The sequence below is a fragment of the Macaca fascicularis genome, chromosome 6, assembly GCF_037993035.2.
Source record: "Macaca fascicularis isolate 582-1 chromosome 6, T2T-MFA8v1.1".
Classification (NCBI taxonomy): Eukaryota; Metazoa; Chordata; class Mammalia; order Primates; family Cercopithecidae; genus Macaca; species Macaca fascicularis.
In genome coordinates, this window is record NC_088380.1 from 3,860,001 (window position 1) to 3,883,078 (window position 23,078).

General features: G+C 45.5%; 1 long non-coding RNA gene across 2 annotated transcripts in view; it reads right to left on the minus strand.

Moving 5' to 3' along the window:
- Positions 1-22,043, minus strand: part of LOC135971078 (uncharacterized) — a 117,823-nt gene extending 95,780 nt beyond the window's left edge. Inside the window, exons 1-2 of one of the 2 annotated variants that reach the window (XR_010587151.1) lie at positions 21,740-22,043; positions 17,235-17,360 (exon numbers count right to left, since the gene is read on the minus strand). This is a non-coding gene — a long non-coding RNA (uncharacterized lncRNA). Of the gene's footprint in view, positions 1-14,576; positions 17,361-20,969 lie in introns of those variants that run through there. The other variant, XR_010587152.2, reaches the window with a different exon arrangement.
- Between the last annotated feature and the right edge of the window lie 1,035 nt (positions 22,044-23,078).

Consider the following 23,078-nt stretch of genomic DNA (forward strand, 5'->3'; position numbering starts at 1 on the left):
TGGTTACTGGGCAAAAAGGAAGAAGAGCCCAGGGAAGGAGCTTAGGGAGAAATAGAGAGATGAGAACAACCCACAGCTGGGGGCAGGTTTGGAGAAGCTTAAATCTAAACTTATTTTTCTGCCTTGTCACTTTGACTTCTAACATTTATGATTAGTAAAGAAGCAAATTAATGATATGGTAAACCCAAGAGTGTCTGCAGATGCCTTCTGCTTTTGTGTGTGTGTGCAATCTTTAAAAAAAAAAAAAAAAAAAAAAAAAGACAAGAAAATGCGAGGACTTCAAAGTGAAAAGAAAGAAAATAAATGTTTGCTCTTTCTACATAGTGGGGAATTCTGATCATTGGAAAATGTACTGGTCATCTGGAGTCCAAATGCACACCCCAGCCAGGGCACGGCAAACTTGGACCCGTCCTCCTCCTCATGAATGAAAGCCAAGGCCCTCTCTTCCCAGCCGCCCCCACAGGCCAGCACTGGGAGGTGCAGATGGAGCACATGGCAACTCTGCCATGCTGGAAGATGCTGAGGAGAGGAGGGCCCAGGCGTGGGACAAGTGTCTCTCCACAAAGCAGGAAGCAGAGCTGCACACTCGCCCCCCAGCCCCGGTGTCCCCCGTAATACCAGCATCTGTCTTCTACTTTGGGGGTCAGAAAACTCTCATGGTAACAACTGACTTTTATCCCCATAACACTGCTGAGAGATACTAAGCAGGTATCAATCACTTCTAGGAGAGAAGTGGCCCAGGGGAATGGGATGCTGTGCCTTGAACAGAGGGATTAACTCAGGGCAAAATCAGGACCAGGACACAGCCCACTCCCCACTCAAGCTTGCTGTATAGGGTTTGTTCGTTGGTTTGTTTGTTTTTGTTTTATCCAATTCACATTTCCATTATAATTGTATAATTGAATAATTGCATACATTGTATTTAGATACAATGTTTGAAAAGATCTGAAAAGAGAAAAATACTTCTTAAAAAACAGAAACGAGTGGAATCATTCATGTTGAAAAAAAAGTTGAGTGTAGCTTTAAGGGTTGCTGGTGGGAACAGCCCTGGCAGCTTGCCTCTGGTGGATGAGAGTAAACCCCCAGCCTGCCTGCAGCCTTCACCCCTGCCCAAAAGCAGGAGACCCCTCTAGGTGAGCCATGTCTTGTATAAACACCGCTGGATCTAGGGCATCATCTACCCAAAAGGCAAACATTATTTTAAAATAGGGGTCAAGGAAAGATAAGTTCTGTTCAGTTGACCACAGCACTCACTAAATCCACACACACAGAGTGAAGAAGGGGGTGGGGACTGGCAAGGTAGAAGGGGCTTGTTAATCACCAGAGAAGCAAGGGACATGACCCAGAAGAGAAGAGCAATGAGGAGCGAACAGAGAAAAGATCAAAGGAGCAAGATACAGAAACCCAAAATTCCCCATGAGAACAAAGCAATAGTAATTTCTCACTTTCCAAAGGAGTAGTCCATTTTAAGGTCTATGTACATCACAGGTGAAAGGATTGATGCCAATTATATAAGCAGTTAGTGTGTCAGTTTGTTCTTGCATTGCTATAAAGAAATACCTGAGACTGGGTAATTTACAAAGAAAAGAGGTGTGATTGGCTCACGGTTCTGTAGTCTGTGAGCCAATTAAACCTCTTTTCTTTGTAAATTATCTTGCAGGAAACACGATGCTTGCATCTGCTCAGCTTCTGGGGAGTCCTCAGGAAACTTACAATCATGATGGAAGGCAAAGGGGGAGCAGGTCATCTCCTGTGGCCACAGTAAGAGGAAGAGCGAGCAAGGGGAGGGGCCACACACTGTTAAACAACCAGATCTTGTGAGAACTCTATTATAAGCACTAAGGAGATGGTGCTAAACCATCAGAAATGACCCCCATAATCCAATCACCTCCCACCAGGCCCCACCTCTAGCATTGGGGTTACATGTCAACATGAGATTTGGGTGGGGACACAGATTCAAACCATATCAATTAGTTTGCTAAGAAACGTCAAAAAAGCACACACCCTATCAGCAAGGAAAACAACAAGAATAAGTTCTGGCGAGCTTTTTAGCTAACCTGGGGACAGACCTCAACACAGTACAGTAGCAAGAGTCTCAATCAAATGATGAATACAAAATAATCAATACTTGGTGAATGGATCAATGATTAGTCAACCAGCAAACTCATTCTTTTAATTCTTCAGAACCCTCGTGTAAATTTACTGAGGCCAAAAATCTATGAAGCAAGAATCATTTTCTTTGCAAGCTGAAAAGTAAATGGGCCTGCAGGAAGCAAAGCTAAGTTAAAATAATCAGGACTTGATGTGAGAAGAGACAAATTTTGATGGTCAATAAAAGAAAGGCATTGCCATCTGGAACGGCTGAAGATGAACTGGGCTAAGGGTCCGATGCTGGCCTCCTGGTCTGGACCTAACGCTGATTGGTCAAGCTCTCAGAAGGCATCAGCTTTGGGCGTTATCTCTCCTGCTACCTAACAAGAGGTCAGCAAGGCTCGTAACGCCCAAACATTCTTCAAGGGTGGCTTCTGCTTATTCTAACAAGCCTAAGTTTGAAGGGTCTAGGAATCCTACGCTAAAACGCTCCCTATATAATTCTTCCAGGGAGATAGTTATGTTTACTAATGGAAAAGTCTGTCTTGGTGCCAGAGGTCTGAATTTCGAAATTACCTCTTCTATTGTAAATTCTATAAACTCAACTCCTGGGACTAGACCAGGGTCTAAATTCTGAGTTCCTTCTTTCCTGAGGGCAATATTGGACATTTCCTGATGCTTACAAATGTGTCCCACGATTTAGATGCATTGAATCCACTCATTAGGGCCATCGTTCCCACATTGAGGCCAAGACTCAGGAGACCAGGGTCTCCTCTCTACCTCGCCACCCCCCAGTCTTTCTGCTCTGCGTCCCTTTCTTAGAGGTCTTTGATTTCAAAGCGAGCTCTGTGCATCAAAGGCTTGTGTGGTGAAGAATGCGGAAGGGGAAGAACTTGGCCCAGGGCAGCTGAATGACTTGGTATTGTTTGAAATCACAAGAACCGCTTTGGTCAGTTTCTGACACATGCTCGATCTCATATTTCTCCCCTTTCGTTTCTGCTGTATAAAAGAATAACAGAGAAAAAAACATTCTCAAAACGTACTCTGGGAGAAAAGAGGTACAGATGTGTGTCCTTCCTTCCTTCTTTCTAAATCTCTGTGTCTTAATTACCATAGAGTTTGCAGAGTGGAAAAGAAAATACCTACCATAATACAGGAAGTAATCAAAAGCCATATCATGAATTTGTTTCTCCTCCCTCACTATGAAAAGGTAGAATATGAATAGAATGGGAAAGTCCATTAGAATAATTTGCTATTCATCATGAATTATAAATGACATGATGTACTACTCATACATATCTAATATAAACTTAAAATTTAGCCCTGTGAATTGCCTGCTGAATGATAGAGGCATGGCCATTTTTCTTGGAGCTGGCATTAGGTTCTCACTGGGCTTTAACCTCTTGCTTTGTCATTCTGAGATAGGTGAATAAGCCAGTCTGTACCATCAGCCCCTAACAGCACAGAGAACGCAAACGCTGTTAGTCCTGCTGGTGAATGACCGAGGGGAGATCAGTCCATGTTTCCTCCCTGAATCCAAATTAGTCTCGCAGCTGGAGAGGCATCAGTGGCTGATAATGGCCTAACAACCTCCAGCACTAACAGATATGACCTCGGCGGTGGTGACAGGAATGCGAAATGCTGGCTGCGCGTGTGCACACCACCACAGGAGCTTGGAGCCACCTTGAAAAACAAAATGTCTTAAAATAAAAAGAATAAGGCCAATCAATATGTGGCGGATATCACAACAGCATCTTCAAAGCATCAAAGCTGATTCTCTTCCAGTCCCAAAGAAAAAAGTATGTTTCTAGAGATCCTTAAAATAACGAGGAATATTGCCATTCAGGCCATTCACTTAAGGAGGACTATGTGTTCAGGCCTCCCTCCATGCAATTCCATGCCTTTTCTGTGCTCAAACATCTCCAATGTCCTGGTGACCAGGTGGACCATCCAGGCCCTTGGCCCATGCTGAGCCATGCTCCCATCCCCTCTGAAGACCAGCAGCACCAGGAGGCACTTTCCTTGTGTGCCGTGTTTGAAAGAGATTTTTCTTTCAAAGTTAACGCGTTCTTTGACCACAATTGTTCACTCGATGCCATTCAATGAACACGTCCTGGGCATCTACCCAGGGCCAGGCACGGGGTTTGGGGTACAGCTGACCCATGAGGAACCCCTGTCCCATAGAACAGGTATGACACAGGGACCAGGGGGACACCCCCATGTGGCGATGGGGGTGTGGAGGAGCAGACACAGGACATGGCAGGAAGACACACAGCCCTGCAACGGGCCGGGAGCAACTGCTGCTCTGGGGTGCAGATGAACTTTGCTTTCCTATAAGGAAATAATGCTCGAGGTTGGCTTCCCTTTAAAAGACACCCATAGATACTTTTACCCTAAACAAATAAAATTATGGAATACTCCAGGTGTGTGTGTGGACCACATACTCACTGAAATCTTAGCCATGATTATTGTCCTGAAAAATAGAAAAGCCACTTTGTAGTTTCCCCATGTAAGAACCATGTGGTGAAGAGCAGGGCCTGCCTACCAGTCTGTCCTGTATGAGCGTGCAACTGGCCGGGACAGTAGCCTATCCCACTGATCATTAGAGTCTATCACACAGCAAAATGCACGGCAGAAAATAAATCCTTCAAAAAGAGACCTATTTGCAATATCTGAAAACTGAGAAATCACAACTAACAGGTCACAATGGACGGTACTTAGAGAAACAGGAAACAATCAGAGAATGAGTTGATTGTGCTTTTGAATATAATTTGATTCAATGGTTTCTACTTGGAGCAATGATATTGACACATAAAAGAGTCACTGATTTTAGTTTCATCATGAGAAACATATAAATGTAACATATATGTGTGAAAAGAAAGATATTTTATTCGCAAAGAGTCAATAATTACTATCTCTTCTGGTGACAGCTCTAGCCATGTGCACCAAGGTGCAAAGCCAGGACCCACCCTGGGCCGGGCTCTTTCTTTCTGGGTTGACATGGCTGCCCTGCACTTGGTTGGCCTCCAAGACAGACGAAAAGCTAGCAAGCAGCCTCAGGGAAGACCGCAGTGTACTCAAGGTGGGAAGCTGCAATTTCTCAAATATCAAAGGATGTTCCACAATGTTGTCTTTTCCACACTGCAATTTTCATAAATGAAAGCTTAGCCCTGAGCTCTCATGGAAGCAGGATTGGATGTGTGGGGAGTCTGAAAAGCTGGTGCGAGGAGTCTGGTGCCCTCTCTCCCTGTTGCTCTGGTTCTCTGGGTTGAGAAATCCCTATCAATTAATCACTACAAAGGCACACAGACATGCACTCACACACACATACATGCACACACGCACATGCACACATGTGCACACACGCGCGCACACACATACATGCACTCACACACACACATGCACACACGCACATGCACACATGTGCACACACGCACACACACATACATGCACACACACACATGCACACATGTGCACACACAATGCGCACACACACATGCATGCACTTGCACAGGAGGAGGGCGCTGCCTGGTTTGCCAGCCTCCTCCTATTATGTCCTACTGAGACCAGAATTTAGGCCTTCCCCAGAGTGAGGGCCCTCAAAGTCCAATCACAAAATACACAGCAGAATCGTGGTTGTGTTTTTACCTTCTAAAAGGTAACAATTTCCGTGCGAGTTGGATTCAGCGGACAGTAATTACGCAGACGCTTAGCATTCCCCACATCTTTGTCCATGCTGGGGATGCTTTCCCCGGCTGGGTTTCCCCACAGTGAGCTCAGCGCCAACTCGGGAGGCAGCAGCTGTAACAGGACATGTGGAACTGAGACGTGACCTGTGGAGCTCTGTTCCCAACGACTGTTTCACCTTTGTGACATGTGCCATGACAAGCAGCCAGCCAGGGAGAGTATAGCTACTCCAGTTCTGAAAGGAGGGTGGTGACTCTGGCCCACAATCAAGAGATGCCAAGGAGTGTGTGGGCTCCCACGGCAAACACACCCAGCAGCAGCAGCTCAGCAGCTCAGCAGGCCTCCTCACTTCCGGCCTCTCCACCTTCCTAGCTCTGACCAGTGAGGGGCAGGCACATCCTGTGTGTGGAGAGACTCCACCCTCCAGTTGTATGGAATCTACGCATCGGACCCAAGGCGGAAGCCACGGGAATGGTAAGGATGAGAAGTCCACTCCCGCTGGGGCATGCCTAGTGGCATTCCTGGGCCCCAGCGCTGGGCCATGCTACCACTGGGCAGCTGCTGCAGCAAGAACCAGGTCTAGCAGACACCACCGTCCTGCTGAGGCCACAGGACCCCATCTCAGCAGCAGGACGGTTCTGCACCTCAGGAAAGTGAAGGACGGTTCTGCACCTCAGGATGGTTCTCCCTCTTATTCTGGGGTAAAGGGTGTAAACCTTCCTCTGTTTCAAGTTAAGAGGACGTGGGAGTGTTATTTTGCTTTCAACAAAGTCAAAAAAAGGAAAAAGGGCAAAGGGATTCTTGATCAAAGGATACAGACATTCACTTATAAGATGAGTAAGTTCTGGGGATTTAGCTGCAGCTTGGGGACTTTAGTTAATACAACCATATTGTGTGTTTGGAATCAGCTGAGAGAGTAGAGCTTAAGTGTCCTCACCACACACACACACACACACACACGTAACTCTGTGAGTTGATGGACGTGTTAATTACCTTGATTGTGGTATTCATTTCATAAACGGCATGTATATCAAATCATTGCATTATACACTTAAATGATGTAAATGCACAATGTTTATTTGTCAATTATACTTCAGTAAAGCCGGGGAAAGGGGGGAAAGGAAAGGAGGACCCACATAGTTGACAGGGGCCCAAGGCAGCCAGGTGGTGGCAGCTGGCCCTCGTCTGTCAGCAGCAAGGCAGGAAGAACCAGGGCTCTGCGGTGAGTGCTTCCATGTCTCAAGGGGAGGAGCTGATGCCCATGAGACAGGTCTGGGTTGGGCAAGCATCTAGAGGAGCCGGGGTTGGAACCGGGTCTAGAAGATGATTAGGGTTTTGCCAGTTGGAAAACGGAAGAACAAAAACCAAGAAGGAAAAGCGATTTTCTAAATAATCGGGTTTCACACTGAAATCCCTTCCTGCCCCCGCTTCTCTGCACCTCACTGGGTCTTCCTGGTTCTTGCAGGGGCTCCCACTTCATGTTTCCTTGCCTCCCTCCACCTAAAATAAATGCCAGTGCCTTTCAAAGGCCAAGAATTAAACGCTTTAAAATCCTATGCCAGAAATGGAGTGGATGGTGCTGAGAATGGGATTTGAAAGAGAACAGAGAATGGCTCCAAAATAAGGTCTTTTAGAAGTAGAAAAAAATACACAAACAAGTAGCAAACAATTGGGAAAGTAACAAAATTGGATTCAAGTGTGGTTTGTATGGTCACCAAGCCACAGGGACCCTCAAGCCTTGCTGTGTAGCATTAGGTCCCTCTAATGAGTATTTCTGCACAGCCTACATGGGGAAGATGACCCCAGGGCACTGAGGCACCTCTCATCTGAGCCCAGGGCTGGGCAGGCCAACCAGGGGTATCTGAGCTGAGCCTCTCAGCTGATGCATGGGTTGAGATTCTTCAAGGCATCATCTGCAGGTGTCAGGTGCAGAGATTAAACCTCCGCTCACTCTCTATGGATTTCTGGGGCTGCCTTTCCTGGAGTTGCTGCCTTCAGTGAATATGAGTAGAAAGCCACCAAGGACTTGGGAAGTGAGGAAGAAAGGACCAGGAGGCTGGCTGCATGTGGAGTATGGAAGAAGGTGTGTGGGTGATTTGTCCAGGGTTTTCTCATGGGGTGCTGTGAGTTAAATAGCATCCCCCAAACAATATGTTGAAGTCCTAACACCTGGTACTTGTTGCTGTGACCATCAATGGAAATAGAACCTTTGCAAACATAATTAAGATGTGAGCTAAGTTGAGGACATGCTGGAGTGGAGTGGGTGCTAATCCAATATGACGGCCTTTCCTAGAAGAGAAGAGGCCCAGGAAGACACACAGAGACAGTCTTGTGAAGATATGAGCAGGGACTGCAGAGGTGCTGCCACAATCAAGGAACACCAAGACCTGTCTGCTGCCACCTGAGGCCAGGAACGAGCAGGGAACACATTCTCCCTGTGAACCTTCACGAAGGAGCCAACGCTGCCGACACTTGGGTTGTGGACTTCTGGCTTGCAGAGTACATTGCTATTGCTGAAAGCCACTCAGATTGTAGCGACTTGCCATGGCAGCCACAGTAAGAAAATACAGGGGACAAGTGTGAAAAATTATCTGCCCTCACGTGAAGGAAGCTAGGATCCTCCATGCTGGCCAGCGTGGATGAAGGGGAGCCTGCATGAACGACACGGCCTGAATTGGCATTCTGGTGTTGTTAGGCACCCACGGCCATCAGCCTTCCTCCTATCTGTGGCTTCATCTCTGAGCATAGGAGGGTGATACCACCAGACACTCACATGCCAGGAAGGGCTGGGGCGGCCTAAGTCCTGGGCAGCTGTCGTACCTCTACCTACTTTTCCTGTAACACAGCGAACACCTCTGCCTTCTTACCACTCCCCTACCATCGCATCCTTGTCCTCTCTCTGCATGTCTTACTTCCCCTCATCTCCTTTACTTCTCCCTCTGCCACTAAATCAGCACTGACGCCAAGACGTCGCCAAACTATTAATTTCCTTTAAATGGCAGCATCTCTACCCTCCCATTTAAACTCCAAAATGCCGTTAGTCCATCTTCCTGCCATCTCCATAGCCAGTTCTGCATCATCCCTGACTTTGCATTGTCAGCTTCATAGCTCTGCTGATCAAGCAACGTTCACTGAGCACTTTCCGTGGCCAGCAGGGGCTGGCAGCATCGCACAACCTCTCGGGACAACCCACAGAGACAACTCTGAGGCAGGGGCATCAGCCCCATGTTGAATGATGAGATGGCCAAGGCCAGTTTCCTTTTCCAAGGTCACACATCCGGTCTACCCTTGATACAGAAATTTTCTAATTCTAACTGTCCTCCCGTACAGAGTCTCATGGCCACTCCCATCTACTAGTGATGGACCATCTCCAAACCCCTTCTCTAGCCCTCTGTCCCCTCTGACCCCCAGGGAGAATGCATGCAGCCTCTGTCCTCTCTCCCACTGCTGTCAATCAGGCCTCTGGAATTTACTACTCTGGTCCTGCTCTCCTACCTGAGCATCAGTCCCATAACTTCCACTCCTCAGAGTGACTCCGCTGAAAACCCTCCCACCCTTCAAACACACTCAGTTGAACTCATTACCCTGGCTCCGTCCTGGGTATTTTCAACCACAGCTTTCTGTCTTAGTCTGTGCTGCTCTTCTCCCTTGACCCATATCCACTACTTGCGCTCAATCTGGACCCTCTGTGCTCTTTCACTCACCAGGCAGGTAGCCACCACAACCCGCTGTTTCTCTAAGTGTCTGCAGGGTGGTTTCTCAACTCCATATCCAAGGCACTGGCTCTTCTCTTGGTGTGCTGAATGCACCTGTCCTCACCCTACATCCACTCAGGAGCAATGCAGACTCATAGAAACAGCTCCCTGTGGTCCAGGACACCATGACTACCAGCTCTTCTTCTACTCCTCCTTCCTGACATTTCTTTCTAGTGTCAATCCTGGTTACTACTAGGGTTTTGTTCCTGACATATTCAGAGCTTTCTGCTGCATTTTTTTTGGTAGGGGTTGCCTTTTTTTTTTTTTTTTTTTTTTTTGAGACAGAGTGTCACTCTGTAGCCAGGCTGGAGTACAGTGGCGTGATCTCTGCTCACTGCAACCTCTGCCTCCCGGGCTCAAATGATCCTCTTGCCTCCGCCTCCTGAATAGCTGGGACCACAGGTGTGTGCCATGACACCCAGCTAATTTTTTGTATCTTTAGTAGAGACAGGGTTTCACCATTTTGGCCAGGATGGTCTTGATCCACTCACCTCGGCCTCCCAAAGTGCTGGGACTACAGGCATGAGCCACGGCACTCAGCCCATTAGTAATGGCAAACATGAGCCGGTCTTTATGGAGTTCTTATTCCATTTATTATTTCACATGCATCACTGCTAATTCTCACCACAGCTCTGCAAGGTACTCACCACTGTGTTCAATCTTTAAATGGTGAAAGAATGGCCAACAGGTTCATGAAAAAATGCCCAACATGGCTAATCATCAGGGAAATGAAAATTAAAGCCACAATGAGATCTTGCCCCACACCTGTTCAAATGGCTACTGTCAAAAAGGAAAAGGAGAGCACACACTGGTGAGGAGGTGGGGAGAGGAAAGCCCTTGCACGCGGCTGGGGGATGCAAATAAGTATAGTCATTATGGAAAACACTAGGGAGATTTCTCAGCAAAATAAAACTAGAACGACCACAGGACTCAGCAAGTCTCGCTCCTGGTGTTTGTCCAAATAAAACATAGCCGGTATGTCAAAAGGATATCTGCACCCCCATGTTGATTGTAGCACTATTCATGGAAGCAAAGATACAAAATCAACTTAAGTGCCCATCAAGGAAGAATGAATAAAGAAAATGTGGCATCTATACACAGTGGAATACTATACAGCCTTCAAAAAGAAGGAAATCCTGTTACAACAACATGGATGAATTTTGAGGACATTATGTGAAGGAAAATAAAGCCAGGCACAGAAAGACAAATAATGCAATGATCTCTTGCATCCATGCATGTACGTATGCACACGTGGCTATAAAGACAATTGCGGTAAGGAACTGGTTCTTGTGCTGTACTTATGAAGGCTACATCCCATCTCTGCAGTACGCAGGAGAGCTGGTGGTGAAGGGGCAGGAGACCAATGGCTTGGCTCAAGTAGTCAGGCATGGGGAGCAAATTCACCCTTCTTCAGCCCTTTTTTCTATCCAGGCCCTCAACAGATTGGACGAGGCCCACCCATGTTGGGAAGTGCCATCTGCTTTACCCAGTCTGCCCATTAAAATGCTAATCTCATCTGGAAACCCTCTCACAGACACAGGCAGAAATAATATTTATTTAGCCAAATATCTGGGCACCCCATGATCCAGTCTAGTGGACACACAAAATTCACCATCACCTGCTCTGCCAGGAACCTCTGTTCCTCGGCCAATGAAATTATCCTGGCAATCATCTTATCCTGAATTGTCTTTGCATGTAGTTCAAAAGTGATCTTCAAGGCAACCAAGTCAGATTACCACGAGTTCCACATTTTGGGGCACTCGAACACTATCATAGAGAAAGAAAAGATAATACGAGCTCATGGAACGCAAGACTCAATGTTCATGGCCCCCCTTCTCTTCCAACTCCACTCCTCTTGGAGTCTAAGCATGACCTTGCTCAGGTACCAGCCTGCGAGCCAGAGAAGGCAATGTGACTGATCCCGCTCACTGCCCCCAGCCTTTCTCAGCCCTTCACCTTGATCTCATTAAGCAAAACATAAGGAGCTGATTCCACAGCAGACAAGCAATTCGATGGTTGTAAAGTGCTTACTCATGTGAGGTAAATTAACTCCCACAAAGCATTATTCACTAATTTGCCCCATTGTAAAAATGTCATTGACTACATGGGGCTTTTTAATGTCTTAGATTTCTGGCCTAGCTGTTAGCAGCACTCAAAACATGCCTTCTCTTGAACATGGAGGAGGGAATTCTCCATAGGGTCATTCCAAAATGGCAGCTTCTGCTGCATCGAATAAAATGTGTACACCCTACTAGATTTTACTGACACCCAATTCTTGAAATGTGGTTTCCATCTTCTGTGACAGGTAAGTAAATTCCATGCCATTATCATGTTAGTTGCTATCATCCAAATAGTGTTCCCATGTAAATGCGGACACCACCTAGACTTGATTTTTCTCATAATAAAAGCATCTGGTAATATCAACATATCCATGTCTTTGTTATAGCAATTTTTATAGTTGTTTGAGGCACATGAGATTGGAATGAGAATTTTAGAGGCTGATATTTTCTTTTCCTTTTAAACCAGTTTTTAACCAAAAATTACCTTTCATGTAATAAAATAGTATGATTCATGAGAGTTTAGCTTGAGGTTCTTTCCTCATGGTACAAACTCTAGAATATGCTCTGCAATACATTCAGACAGATTCGTGACTCACATTTGTAGAGGTTTAGAGTTAGGACTATTGAGTCGTGGGGGGTTTGAGGGATGCTGGTATGAATAAAAGTTTTGTTAAACATGTTCCTTCTTCTTTGTCTTCATTGTTTGAAGACTCTTAATGTCTCCTTTTCTCTAAAACTCTTTCTAATCCCTACAGATTGTTCAAAATCTCAGTTTCCTGCCCTTTGTAAAGGCAGAGGGATGAACCCGCACACGTCAACACCTCAGAAACACCCCTCGGGCCCTGGCTTCCACCCCACAACCTGCCTAACCCCTGCTTCAAAATGCAGCCAGCGGGGCTAGGCTTTGAGACACAGAGCTGATGGTGTTGCTTTCCAGCCCGAGGCTTGGTGGCGGTCCACTGTGACCGCAGAGTCTTACACACACACACACACCCCCACCGACAGTGGACCCTGGAGGTCTGCCCTCCACACAGGGACCGAGGCTGCCACCTCTGGTTAGCACAACCTGAGTGTCTGGAACATTCCATGTTGGTTCCCAAGACCAGGCATTTGGTCCAAAGGTGCCCACACCCTAAATGCCACCCTCCCCCAACACACACAGGTATGCACACATCATCCCACAAGGCTGAGCAGTGTCGGGCAGCTTCTCCAAGTTATGACATAAATGGAATGCAGCTGTTTTACAGCGCTGGCCACACACCCATGGCAGATGCAAAGAGAGGAGGGATGCAATGCGTTCACTATTAGGACGGTAAATGTGGCTTATACAAAAAGGCAGGAGATACACAAATGTCAAACGTTTTAAGGGTATGGACAAGTGTTCAGCCAGGTTGAATGCCACTACATCTATAATACACCTTAATGTAAGACTGATTTAGAATGGCATTTTGAGATTATTAAACAATAAATAACACTTGAAGCAATACTATAGCAAAGACTTAGCAGTATAATTTATTATACTGTATTATGAACATATGGTATTGGTTTTAAGATACAGTATATCATAAAAGTTAGAAAACATACATATCTAAGACATATTTTACATGATGACAAAATTGTTGCTATATAATAGGAAAAACCAACTAAAAACTCCAGTTTCGCCACAAATGGAAACATCATCCAGGAACCTGACCCAACACCCAAATGAAAATGAAAGTTTCCAATAGGAGCTCAGGTCTTCATACGAGGCACTCCCACCACCCTGGCCCTGGCTCCTTACACCCCACAACCAACTCTGAACTGGGTAAAAGAAGTCACATTTTAATCGTTATTGCATAATTAATTCATTGTGTGCTTGGTTCAAGAAACGACCTGGATGACTCAGAAAGGTAATTTATATGAATCAGAGCAAGATTCAGCCAGGGTTCTGTTACTTCTGGCTTGTCTAAGTGCTGGTCTTCTGAGTTAACAACTGATGCACTACAACAGTCATGTTCCTTAAAAAATCCCCAACCTGGCCAGGCGTGGTGGCTCACGCCTGTAATCCCAGCACTTTGGGAGGCCGAGGCGGGTGGATCGCCTGAGATCAGGAGTTGGAGACCATCCTGGCCAATAGAGTGAAACCCCATCTCTACTAAAAATACTTTTTTTTAGCTGGGCGTGGTGGCGGGCACCTGTAATCCCTAGGTGAGGATACTAGGGAGACTGAGGCAGGAGAATTGTTTGAACCTGGGAGGCGGAGGTTGCAGTGAGCCGAGATCGCGCCACTGCACTCCAGCCTGGGCAACAGGAGCAAAACTCCATTAAAAAAAAAAAAAAAAAAAAATCCCCAACTCCCTGTCAAGTTCTATACACCTTCTCTCTCAACACATCCAGCTGGGCCAGTGTTTCTACCAGTGCTGGGAACCACAGCTGAACCCAGAACGGACAGGCATGGAAGTTAACCACACATGGCTCGGCCCCCTGCTGCATAGCCTTCATCTTCCCTCCAAGGACTTTACAGTTACCAACTTGTTCTCAGTCTAACTGTCTTTATATTTAACTTCACATTCAGACACCTACATTTCTGAATTTCTCCAGATAATTAATTGTCTCCTGCTTCCTATGAATAATGTTCTTTCTGCAGGAAGAAGCAGCACCATCTTGTGGGTCTAGAAAACTGTAAAGCTCCCCAAGGTCATGCTGAAAACAGGTTTTATGAGGGTGCTGAATTCAGGAGCCAGTTCTAAGATATAACGAGAACATAAGGAAAGACATCATCCAAATGATGGCTGCTCTACATATTAAAGAGGAGGTTTAGTAAACCTTGAAATACAGATCATAATCACATTAATATGCAAATACTTAATTATTTAATAATTATCCAATTATCTTCATGTGTCATAGGTGCAAGAATAGAAGAGAACCTTCTACTCAAGGCTTCTCTCTGCTGATCATAGCACAGTTGTATGTGATTTTGATCATAGATGTTCTTTTGCTAGAAACCACAAGGCAGGGGATGAAAACTCCACACAAACCAGTGTTTAGTGCGGCATCACGGAGGCCATTGAATACTAGGGTCCTATAAGATTCCACATCTCCATCACTTTGAGAGTACTGCCAGTAATACTAACTTCTGGTGATGAGTGACTTACCAAGGGAAATTATAGATGATGTTGAGTTTTCTATGCTGTTTCTTTCTTTTTTTTTTTTTTTTTTTTTTTTGCTAAACGTAAAAGTATCTAACAAATTTGGGAAGAATTTCATCCAATGTGCTAGTTTTTCTCTATGCTTTGACACTTAGGTGAACGCAGAGTTTCTCTAGAACATGCAAGTCACATGGTTTCCTGGTGAATTAGGTGTTACAATAATTAAAGCAATATCAGACACCAGGTAAGACTCCTTCCTGCAATGAGAGCTACATATTTATAAAATAGTTGAGTTGCTCACAGTAGAATGGGTAAGTGCCTGGTGATTACTCAGAAGACAAACTAGTAGAGGCAAGAGGAGGAAACGGGTCATCTGCTTCCTTTGCTCCCTCTTTCTTCCTTTCTAGTTACTGTGAAACAGACTTCTTTCTCCCCAGGCACAGGAAAGCCCCCTCTTTTCCCTCCTTCTCCCTCAACACCTTCTAGGCAGCCCAAACACTAGATTTTTAAGCCCCTGATACTCACAGAAAAGGGAAACCAATTGATTGATGACTTCGAAAATCTAAGAAGAAATCGTTAACGACCCCACTCTGCTAGTATTGAGTTCACAGCTCAGACCGCTGTAATTAGTGTTCCCATTTTCAACATTATTTAAGGCAAAAACTATAAAAACAAAAGTAAAGTAGAAGCCAGGGTTTGGGAAAAGATCGTAGAGCCTCTGAAATAATAAACCAGACACACAGAATCATGGGGGGAGCTAGAAAGACACCCCAGTGAAAGCCAACGAAAACCTAAAATAAATTCCAGACACTAAAACCAAGAAGCCCTTGATGAATGTAATAGGATGTATAAAGTTACTTTGTTAACTGTGCTCATTACTCTCAGGAATTTATAACATATTTTGAATAAAAATAATTAAACTAGAAAAATGTTCGTTCAACGGTACCACCTGCATTTAGCCCCCACTCTCCAAATTTCTTCTATGGAAAATTCCTCGCTTCTATTTGTAATTAATTCATGTTGTCTCTCATTTTAAGTGATTGGAAAATTACTTGTCTCCCATCTCAGAAGACGGTTATTCACATTGGTTTGAAGAACATGAAATGGCCTATACTTGTCCCTGTTTGACCCATAAGAAAGGTCAGTTTCATCTGGTTCATGGTAATGCATATGTTGATGCCTTCTTTAGTAAAGAAATATGCATCCACCTCCAAAGTACTTTTATGCATAATCTTCTCTTGCAAAAATTACCCACTTGCAAGGCAAAGTCAGTGACCCAAAGCTTGAACCACTTATGATATTGGGACAAAACCCTTTCTCCATGCACAGTTTGCAAAAGAAAATGGAACTGAGGAGCTTAGAAATCAGTGGGTGTCGGAATATGCAGGGAGTATAGAGATGAAGTCTTGAATAAACTGGGTGAGAAGTAGATTCCTTTTGATTGTTGTCTCTTGCTTTTTAATGTGCTCAGAAAACGGCTGTATCTTTCAGAGTCTCTCAAGGATTTTTAGATAAAAAGAGAGGTTTTATCTTTGCATGTCTATAAGCAGTAAAAACTCCGGAGACCAAAACCTACAGGCAATTCAAATAAACTAAATCCGATCAAGGTAATATCAATGCCAGAATTAGAAGAAAACCCAGAGAGAATATCAATAACAACATTAAAACAGCAGGTTTCAACTGGAATCAATAGGCAGAATAAACAGAAAAAATTAAGTCACAAAGTGTTAGCAGATAAAAGCTCCCCACTCATTAAAATTCTGTTTGTCTTTGTGTCTTTTTATCAATGTACCTATATATCTGTGCAAGTGTATCAAAGTTTGTAATGTAAAAGAATGATGAAATAATCTAATTAATTTCCGGTGTCATTCTACATATTTCTTTCAAGTTGAAACTGCAATATTAACAATGGTTTGCAGTTTAATAAAATATCTTTATGTCCTATTAACTCATATATCAGCTTGTTATAAAAGCCACTTTCTATCAAACAGCTAAACTTCAAAAGAGTTTTGCTTTGATCAGAAAGAAAAAATCAGGTTCATTCCATTTGTACTGAATAACCTCACTCAGTTTTACAGAAAGGCAGTTGTCTGTAGCTGCTGAGCTCTCATGAAAGATATTCCAATGGGCAAAAAAATAAAAAAGATAGAATATATTGAGGAAACCATTGAGTAAGGGAAGTGTGCTTTTAACTTCAGCAGGCAGGGGAAACTGGCTTTTGAGAGCACAGGAATCCCCAGCAGAGGAGGCCCCAGGAACCTCCCAGAGCACAGACAGGTACCAGCCCCAGAGTGGAATCTCAGGAATGCCACCTCCACTAAAATTCCAACTGCTAGATTTTTTTTTTTTTTTTTTTTGACGTCTCAAATCCTTCCCATTGACAAGTTCTGTGGGGTTAGCAAAGAATTTTTAAACAATGCTCCTTAGTTGCCACAATGTAAAAATTCTCTTGACTGCAAGATGTGCCCCCATGCCATGTCCGGAGGTCTGGGCAGGTCTCTGTCTCACCTTACCTCTCATCGCTGGACAGTTTCCCTTCTGTGTCTCTGCCAGTGCCCTGTGCCAGGCTTGATTCTGCAACATCCGGGTCGTTCAAGAAGGGTAGGGGCTTCCTCAGGTTTTTCTCCTCAATGTAGCAGCTGAAATAGAAGTTGAAAATGAACCCAGCTTTATTTGTTTGGTATACTTTTCCAAAAGAGACTCCAAATGCACCTGTTCTTCTTGGAACAAACCTGAGTGGTCAAGGTTCTGGGAAAGACAAATGTGAGGGTCCCTAGAAAGGGTCTGCATCGACACGCCTGGTCTCCTTGGAGGTCAGCAGAAGCCTCGTGTTCCCAGCACAAATACCGTCTGACCTGGCCCCCTACCAGGCATGTGGCATTGCCCGCAGCACATTCTAATGCTGCTTGGGCAACGTGCTTTGCCTCTCACAAATAGAAAGGAGCTTAGACCTAATGAGGAGATGAGGTTTGATGGCAAGAAAGTGTCCTGAATCTCAGAGACGGAACCCAAGCTGCAGGACACTGTCTTCGGGAATCCTAAGTTTCACAGTCAAGGAAAATGCCAAGTATGAAAGCAGTAGTCTAGAAAATGAGCCTGAAAACAATTGGGGTGTTGAGAATGATGACTGTGGAGTGGGGTGACAGTTTCACTCTAGGAGGATCCCAGAACCCTGGTCTCTGAAGGCAGTCGGCAGTGCTCCTCTACTGGTATATAATTTTATAATTTTATTCATGTTGAAACTTTAACTTCAGAGACCACCCTGACAAACTGATAAAAATGCCTTTGCTACAGGGCCTTCCTGTATATTCTGGGGTACAGGTTTTGTTGTGTTGGTAAACTTCCTCCACAGAGCAGCATCCCCAGTTACCAACCCCTATGTCCCACCAGGGACCTGTAATCACTGTGGTGGCTGAAAGCACTTCCAGATCTTTCCAGAACCCATGCCCACCTGCATTTCAGGGAGAAAGCTGTACTTCCCCACTTCTTAACTAATTCAGGCCACATCTGGCCACTCTTTTGTAAATCTTAACTTTCTTCTCTCAACGATATTAATAGCATTTTTTCAAGGTGCCTCTTGACATTTTATTTTCCTTCCATTTTTTTCATTCTGATATTTCTGTTTAAAAACAGCCAATGGACTGTCACAGTCACCAAAAGTCATTTCCAAAATGCAGGCTGTAAGCAAGTTGATCAATTGAGGTGCAGGACAAAAGTTAGCAATTAAAGCCTAGAGAAATTAAACTTCCTAATGGAAGTTTTACATTGACAATGGTCTGTGTATATAATTTTTAAAGACTTTTTCATATGTTGAAGATTTTTGCTCATTTTTTTTTCACACATGGAGAGAAAAATTGTAAAACTTGGAGATATTATTAGTCTACCACAATGGTTCTCAATCCAGGGTGATCTGGGTCCCTGGGCCAGGTCTGGAGATACCTTGGTCCTCACATCAGAGGGGATTCTGCTGGCATCCAGTTGGAGGGGATGCAGGGATGTTATCAGGTGGCCTGCAGTGCACAGGGCAGCGCCCGTATGCAAAGAACCACCTGGCCCAAAATGTCTATGGCACCGAGGTTGAGAAATTCTGGTCTGTCAATTGAATCAAAAAGGTTTTGGCCTGAAGATGACGGCCCCACAGTGTGGTCATGTCCTCTAAGGCTAAGAGAATCTGGGGCCCCTCCCAGAGGTGGTGCTCGGCCAATATTCCTGTGCACTCCTAGAGCCTTTGCTCATTTCATTCCAGGACCCAGCTTGTAGGGGTCCCATTCAAGTTTCCTCACAGCCCCCTCAAAGCCCACCCAAGTCTTCCTGCTCCTGCGTGAGGAGCGGGCCTGGCCTCCTTAGTGGAGCTGTTCCATGGCTTGACTTTGTGACATGCTCATTGGCTTCCTCCATCCAGATGGGGTGTGCAGGAAGAAGTGACTGCTGACAACCTTTGCAACCCAATTGGGTCAAGGGTTTTTGAAGCTGAATGGATCCAGCTCCCTCATTTCACAAATGAGGAGCCCAAGGCCCAGATGACCTCAGATTTCTACATCACAGCACAGTCACCCCAACAGCAGAGGGAAACTCACATGCTCAAATCCCCAGTACTTCCTCCTGCAGGCTCCCATGCCATCTTTAACAGAAACAGACAGAACAACACTTCTAAACAAGGTATTTTGCATTAGGACAGAATTGTATCTCCTCTACAACAAACTTATTTTCATTTGAAGATATTTGCCTCATGTCTGTGCAACATGGATGCCTTCAAGAGCCTACTGTTTCTTCTCATGAGCAGTAAGACAAAATTCTAGATCATTTTCCTCAAATCAAACAAAGAAACACTTCGTAAACCTATTTGGGGGTGGGGGACTGGATAAATCCCTGTCTAATCACCTCATTAGACTGTTACAACCATCTATGGAAACACAGAAATTATCTCACGTTTTAGCTCTCGATCCTTCTCACATTGTTTTAAAATGTGAGCAGGGTACTCCAAGCTCACCATGAGCAAAAGGACACCTTCCCCTGGCAGGGCTGTGCTATCTCTAGCCAGATCCAAGGATTGGAACACCATGGGGCTGAGCTCAGTTCCAAAGAAAACTTAACTGTTTTGGGTGTAGCCTGTCCAAGTCAAATTCTGCATGCGACAAAAATGAACAAAGGCCAAAGACACATGCACACGTATGCTAGGAAGAAACTGCATCAACTGACAAGCAAAATTACTAGCTAACATCCTAATGACAGGATCAAATTCACATATAACAATATTAACCCTAAATGTAAATGGGCTAAATTTACAAGAAAAAAGCAAACAACCCCATCAAAAAATGGGCAAAGGATATGAACAGACACTTCTCAAAAGAAGACATTTATGCAGCCAACAGACATATGAAAAAATGTTCATCATTACTGAGCATTAGAGAAATGCAAATCAAAACCCCAATGAGATACCATCTCATGCCAGTTAGAATGGCGATCATCATTAAAAAGTCAGGAAACAACAGATGCTGGAGAGGTTGTGGAAAAATAGAAACACTTTTCCATTGTTGGTGGGAGTGTAATTTAGTTCAACCATTGTGGAAGACAGTGTGGCGATTCCTCAAGGATCTAGAACTAGAAATACCATTTGACCCAGCAATTCCATTACTGGGCATATACCCAAAGAATTATAAATCATTCTACGATAAAGACACATGCACACGTATGTTTACTGCAGCACTATTTACAACAGCAAAGACATGGAACCAACCCAAATGCCCTTCAATGATAAACTGGATTAAGAAAATGTGGCACATATTCACCATGGAATACTATGCAGCCATAAAAAGGATGACTTCATGTCCTTTGCAGGGACATGGATGAAGCTGAAAACCATCATTCTCAGCAAACTATCACGAAGACAGAAAACCAAACACCACATGCTCTCACTTATAGGTGGGAATTGAACAGTGAGAACACTTGGACACAGGGCGGGGAACATCACACAATGGGGCCTGTGGGGCTGGAGGAGGGATAGCATTAGGAGAAATACCTAACATAAAAGATGAGTTGATGAGTGCAACAAATCAACACGGCGCATATATACCTACGTATCAAACCTGCATGTTGTGCACATGTACCCTAGAACTTAAATAAAATAAATAAATAATTGAATAAAGGGACTTCCTCAAAAAGAAAACAGCTGCCAAGTTTTTCAAAACACAGGTTTCCCAACACCACAGAGATTAAGGGAAATTGAGACTTCCTTACTGAATCCTTACCTCCTGCTTGATGGTGTCATAACAGGGCTTGGCTCCTGGTTTGGACCTGACATTTACTGCCCATCAAGCTCATCCTGAGGCAAAGTCCACGCAGTGTAGACAGGTGACCTGCCTCACGAGCTCCATGAATCGCTGAGTCACTCGACCACTGTCCTAGTGGCCTCTCAGGAATGTTCCAGGGCACCTGTGGGCTGAGAATGAACCTCGACGAGGAGATCAGAAGGCACTGCCATCTCCTTATTTTAACAGGATCCTGAGAAAACGTAACCTTCAAGGCCTAGGCATCCAACATTCCCGTCTGCACAGACCTTGCAAGGAAGGCCAGGCCAGCCAAGCTCTGGCCTCACAGCTGCAGGGGCCATGTTGCTCCACATCTCTCAATGGGATCTTTCTCCGGGAAGACTGTTGGCGCGTAGAATGCGTTATGTACCATTCTTCATCCATGATACTAAGGCAGAGAATGCAGCGAGTGGAAGAAAGCATGCAACAAGCATAGGCATGCACGCGTCTCCCCTAACGCACATGTAGAGACTTCTCTCACCTGAGGTTATGGGAAACGCCCTGCGCAGCTGACCAGAAATCCGATGTTGCAGAGAGGAGCGTGGGTCCGAGGGAAGGCTGCAGCCTGGGAACGCCCGGACTGGAGGCCGTGCCTGCCCCACCCAACCTCGGACTTCTCAGGCCTCTCGGCTCCAGAAGCATTTTGAAATTCTTTAAGAAGCAAGTTTTCCGTGGGCTGAGCGGACTTCGAGGGCCCTGGCCACACTGACTTGGGCTTGTGGAGCTCCTCCCTGAGGCCCATGAAGCTCACGGTTTCCGCCCCATGGCCGTGGCTGTGCCTGGAAGGCCCTGGGAGCAGCCAGGGAGCGCCGTGCTTGCCCTCCACAGAGGCCTCCTGCGGGGAACAGGGCAGCTTCGAGCCGGCGGAAGGCGAGTGAAGCAGAGTGAAGCACACAGAGCCAAACCATATCGCCCCCACCCCGTGTGACTGAGTTCAGGGCCTGCCTTTGAGGCCCAGGGTCAGCCGCGGACTAGCAGGAGCTCCAATCCGAGCCGTGTCAGGGCGTGAACTGCGGGAGGCCGCCCCACGTAGCCCGCGCATGCGCACTCCCGCGGGCACGCTCATCCGCGCCGTCGCTCGCCTGCGCCTGCGCTGACCCAGGTGCGCTGACCCAGGTGCGCTGACCCAGGTGCGCTGGACCCAGGTGCGCTGGACCCAGGTGTGCTGGACCCAGGTGTCCGCCACCGCCGCCTGCTGAGCCTACAGCCCGAGAGTGGCCGCCGCCAGCAGTGGCATCCGGGCTGTCCCAAGTCATCCTTCGTCTGTTTCAGTGTCTTTAAGAAGCACTGGCTTTGAGGGATGAAAACGTCCACACGGATGCAGAGTCGGATGTTTATGGAAGATTTGCGCCCAGTGCAATCAGCTGTTGGCTCTTCCTGAAGATCACTGGGATAATCTTCCTGGGGTCCGAGTATAATACACCCGGCATACACTTTCCCATGCATTAGAGTTTTTAAGTTGGATAACAAATATATTATTAAGCTAACAGAGAAAAAAAGACTTTAAAAATATAAGTGAGTAATTTGAGAGCACTCTCAAAACATAATGTTATCTAAAACAAGGAAATACTGCTTTCTCCCGACTGGCCTCATCCTTCCCTTGCAAAAGAATATCTGTCTAGGCCTACACTGTGGAATCCAAGAAAAAGTACATATGGAAAGTACGTTCCACTGGGGAGCCTGTGGGAGTGTGGACGGGAGGGGTGGGCTGGAGGCCACAGAGGGCAGCTGCTTCTACTTGAGGGGTATGTGGGGCCCCCTGGCAAACAAGCTGCTGTTAGGGCGAAGAGGGCTTTCCTCGGCTTCTTGGCTAAGCACTAAAAACCCCAATCAGAAATGAAATGAATATATTTTAACTTTAACCTATGACTATATTTGAGCTTGCTTGGTATAGTGATATGAAGTGTAGTGCAAGCAAAAGTCCCCAACTCGCTAGACTGTTCCCTTCTAAATGTTTCTGCTAGACTTCAGATGCTTTGATGCTAGAGTCCCCACTCAGGAATGCCTGCTTCACAGGCATAAGCCTCCTGCTCTACTGTGAACAGCACC